The 5179-nt window shown below is 38.7% G+C and overlaps 1 non-coding gene across 1 annotated transcript; it reads left to right on the top strand.

Annotated features, from left to right (window-relative positions):
• The first annotated feature begins 3328 nt into the window (after positions 1–3328).
• LOC133833596 (small nucleolar RNA R71) lies at positions 3329–3435 on the top strand. Its single transcript, XR_009892968.1, has one exon. It is a non-coding gene; the product is annotated as a small nucleolar RNA R71 (small nucleolar RNA).
• Positions 3436–5179: the final 1744 nt, after the last annotated feature.

Here is a 5179-nt window from a genome sequence, read left to right as displayed (position 1 = left end):
ACCCCTTTTATCACGAATCTCCATATCAAACTCTTGTAGCAATAGGACCCATCTGATTAAGCGAGGCTTTGCATCTTTCTTAGTCATCAAGTACTTGATAGCAGAGTGATCAGTATACACAATCACCTTATTACTAATCAGATAGGGTTTGAACTTGTCAAAAGAAAATGCTATAGCTAGCAACTCTTTTTCTATTGTGGCGTAATTCAACTGTGCATCATTGAGAGTTATACTAGCATAGTAAATGGAGTGAAATACCTTGTCAATCAGCTGCCCCAAAACTGCAACCACAGCATAGTCACTAGCATCACACATCAATTCGAACGGTAAGTCCCAGTTTGGAGCCACAACTATAGGTGCAGATATTAGCTTTTCCTTGAGTACCTTGAAAGCATGAAGGCACTCCTCATTGAAATCAAAAACCACACCATTCGTCAACAGTGAAGAGAGAGGCTTACACACTTTAGAGAAATCTTTGATGAATCGTCGATAAAATCCCGCGTGGCCAAGGAAACTTACACCTTTCACTGACACCGAAGGTGGTAATTTCTCAATTGTTGCAATTTTTTGCTTTATCCACCTCAATTCTGTCTCTAGAAATCTTGTGTCCCAGAAAAATTCCCTCTTTTACCATAAAATGGGAATTTTCCCAATTTAACACCATATTTGCCTTTTCACAATGATTCAACACATTTTCCAAGTTACCCAAACAGATGTCAAACGACGAGCCAAAGATAGAAAAATCATCCATGAAAATCTCAATGCTCCTTTCCACCATATCCGAAAAGATAGCCATCATGCACCATTGAAATGTTGCTGGAGCATTACATAGTCCGAATGGCATTCTCCTGAAAGAAAATGTGCCATAGGGACATGTGAATGTGTTTTCTCTTTGTCCTCTGGTGCAATAGCAATCTAATGGTACCCTGAATACCCATCCAAGAAACAATAGTAGCTATGGCCTGCTAATCTGTCAAGCATTTGATTGAGGAAAGGCAAAGGAAAATGATCCTTCCTTGTAGCCTTGTTGAGCTTGCAGTAATCAATACAAATCTGCCACCCCGTCACAGTTCTCGTTGGAATGAGTTCATTGTTTTAATTTTTCACCACGGTCATACCACCCTTCTTCGGTACCACTTGCACTGGGCTCACCCATGCACTATCAGAAATTGGGTTGATCACCTCGATGTCCAACCATTTAAGGATCTGCTAAAGTACAACCTCCTTCATTGCTAGATTGAGTCTTCTCTGGGCCTCTATAGATGGCTTGCTGTCTTCCTCCAATAAATTTTTATGCATTACTGTTGAAGGACTTATTCCTCTGATATCCACCAATGTCCACCCAATGGCCAATTTATGATCCCATAAAACCATCAACAATTTTTCCAATTCAGTCTTTGAGAGGTCAACTGAAACAATTACAGGTAAAGTCTCCTTCTCCCCCAAGTATGCATAACACAAATGATCCGGAAGAGCCTTTAATTCCAACTGTGGAGGCTGTTGAAGAGATGTTAATGGTCATTCTGGTCCTTCCGCGAACTCTTCAAACTTCTTCTTGTACGCTTGGTAAGAATTGATCCAATTTACATATTCTCTCATCTCAGAATCATCATCATCTACCTCACCACCTATCAACACCGCCTCTAAAGCATCACTATTAACCCTTATTTTCAAGACTGCTTTATCTATCACATCCATGCTATAGCAACTGTCACTAGCCACCGGATACTTCATTGCCTTGAAGACATTAAATACCACCTCATCTCCTTGAACTCTGAGTTTAAGCTCTCCCTTTTGAACATCAATAAGAGCTTGGCCCGTGGCTAGAAATGGTCTTCCAAGAGTAATGGGCACATCCGTATCCTCCTCCATGTCAAGAACGATAAAATCAGCAAGAAAAATAAACTTATCCACCTTCACAAGAACATCTTAAATGATACCCCGTGGATGCTTCACTGACCGATCTGCTAATTGTAGAGTAACTGTTGTTGGTCTTGCCTCACCCAAATCAAGTCTTCTGAACACAGATAAGGGCATCAGATTAATACTCGCCCCCAGATCACACAATGCATGCTTACATTCAAATTTTCCAATTGTGCAAGGTATAGTAAAGCTCCCTCGATCTCTCAACTTTTGGGGCAGCTTCCTTTGCAATATTGCACTACAATCTTCAGTGAGTGCCATAGTTTCATAATCTTCCATTTTTCTTTTCTTAGATAGAATCTCTTTCATGAATTTTATATAACTGGGCATCTGCTCCAAAGCCTCAGCAAAAGGGATGTTGATATGCAGCTTTTTGAACACCTCTAAAAACTTAGAAAACTATTTATCAAGAGTAGTTTTTCTAAGCCTCTGAGGATATGGAACTTGGGCTGGTTGGTCAACAACAACTGAAGGAACTTTCTCTGTACTCTTATGATTTCCAGTGACCCTTTTCTCTGCTGTATCAGAATTTTCACCCAAACCTTCATTTTGAACCACTGATTGTTGTACACTGAACTGCTCAATTTGTAATACCACTTCTTAAAGTAATTGCCTGAACTTGCTCCTTAGGATTAACTTTATTGTTGCTAGGCAAGTTTCCTTGTGGTCTATTATTCAACATATTAGCTAACTGCCCCACTTGTGTTTCAAGATTTCTGATAGAAGATCTGGTCTCTGTCATGAACTGAGTTTGAGTGTTTGTGAGAGTCAATAATGCAACTTGTAATTCATTAGGCCTGTCTGGTGGAGCTTGATTCATTAGTTGTTGTGGTCTAGGCTATTGTGATGAAGATGCTTGATTCATTGGTTGTTGAGGCATATTCTGCTGAAACTGACCCTGAAACTGAGGTTGGTTGCCCTGATTTTTTCTCCAAGAAAAATTGGGATGATTTCTCCACCCATGATTGTAAGTGTTGGAGAATAGATTATTGAATGGCCTCTGAAAATTTTCCACAGCTTGAACCTGAGCTTGGTCCATGGGAATGTTATTATCACTACTAGTAGGAGACTGATCAAAAGAATGAGAACCACTACACATTTCACACCTATCTGCCATCTGAATCGCATTAGCAGATACAATATTCTGATGTAATTGTTTTGTCAATAAGGCCACTTGTGCTGTGAAAGCAATAATTGCATCAAGTTCATGAACTCCAGCTACCTTTCTAACCCAGATGACCTCTCATCAGACCACTGATGATTATTTGTGGCCATGTCCTCTTGCAGTTCATACGCTTCGTTGGCACTCTTACTCATGAATGCCCCACTAGCTGCAGCATCAATAATCGTTCTTGTTGTACCACACAACCCGTTGTAAAAATTGTGAACCAGCATCCACTTCTCTATACCATGGTGGGGACATTTCCTCAATAGCTCCTTGAAATGCTCCCAAGCATCATATAATGACTCCCCAACCATCTGATAGAAGTTATTAATTTCTCCCCTCAATTTAACAGCCTTCGAGGGAGGGAAAAACTTAGCTAAGAATTTATGAGCAAGATCTTGCCATGTATTAATAGAATTTGCCTGAAGCAAATTAAGCCAGCTCTTAGCTCTCTCCCACAGAGAAAATGGGAAGAGTCTCAACCTTATAGCATCATCACTGACCCCATTGTATTTGAAGGTATCACACAACTCTAAGAAATTCGCCAAGTGCATATGGGGGTCTTCAAAAGGCAAACTACCAAATTGGATAGTGGACTGCACCATTTGCAAGATCGCCAACTTAATCTCAAAATTATTGGCCTCCACAGCTGGCGGTCTTATACAATTTTGTACTCCTGTTATAGTGGGCAGTACATAGTCTCTTAATCTCTCGGCAGCAGGATTTTGAGCCTGATTTTGAATAACTTCGGGAACCTCATTATTCCCATCATTTTGTGCCATCTCTATAGTCTGACGAGCCAACCTCTTGTTTCTTCTGTTTTGTTTGTAAGCATTCTCAGTTTCAAGATTAACAGAAACAAGACTACCTGCCCTTCTTTTGCTACGCATATAACAAAACTACCTGAAATTGACAAAGGAACGTAGCTGAAACAAATTAGAAACAAGACAAAAAATAACCAAATTAGAAATAAAATTAATTAGACTGATATTGATAGTTTTCAGTCCCCAGCAACGGCGCCAAAAACTTGTTGCGAAAATTATAGCTACGCAAGTGCACGTATCACAATTTAGTAATAATCTTGGTAAAACCAAGTATCGTCCTCAAGGAATGAATCACCAATTACTAGTCAATTAATCTTTTTGTTCTATTTGGTCAATTAAAATTTGATTCTTGTAAACATGCAGAAGAAAATATAAATTGCAGACACAATAATAAAGAAATCAATAAACACAATAAGTAACAGAAAATCTATGAATTTTAATAATGAAAGAGTAATTAGGACAGCTAATCTCATCAACTATCCTCCTTATTAATCCCTAATACAAGTTACCAAATTCTTCTTCTTTCTTCCTTTTCAATTAACGAGTTGACAAAAGCAGCTTATAATCATGTTATGAATTATAAACTCAACCTAAGTGACAATTTCCTATATTTCTATGGTAAATTTAATCACAAAGACAACATTAATTGCAACAACTCACATAATCGTTACACAATTAATCTGGATACTCTCGTTCCAAATTAGAATTGTGTCCTAAACAATCAAAGCAAATTTGAATCGTACTTCTCAGTTTTTTATTAAAAAACATACGGATAATGACTATAGATGGCCAATCAATAATCAATTAATAAGCACAGATTGTAAGGAATTCAAGAGAAGATGAAGAAGAAACGATAATTGCATTAGTTCATAATAAGGATTCAAGTGATTCAATTAACAGCCCTAAACAGAAAGTTAGTTCATATTTGTCATTCTAAACACGATGAAATTGAAGAATAACATAAAGAAATAGATGAATAAAAAGCAATTGAGAATTCTCCAAGCTTATTTCACACACCCCTAAAACCGTCTCTCTCTCTCTTTGTTCTGTCTCCCCCCTTTTCTTTTTCCCCTTCTTTTATAAAACCTAATTTTTTTCATTTTTAAGAGAGGCGGGCCGTGGCTCTACATGCACCATGCTGCGACCCATGTCCCTAATTCCTGAGAATCTGCAACTCTAGGCTGCGACTCTCCTTGCACCATGTCGCGACCCATGTCTCTGCTTTTTGGGATTTAGCTCTACCATGCCGCGGCCCTCCCTAGCCATG

This window comes from Humulus lupulus, chromosome 4 (genome assembly GCF_963169125.1).
Source record: "Humulus lupulus chromosome 4, drHumLupu1.1, whole genome shotgun sequence".
In the NCBI taxonomy this organism is placed as follows: Eukaryota; Viridiplantae; Streptophyta; class Magnoliopsida; order Rosales; family Cannabaceae; genus Humulus; species Humulus lupulus.
Note: the sequence above shows the minus strand (reverse complement) of the source record. Positions and strands in the feature narration are given on the sequence as shown.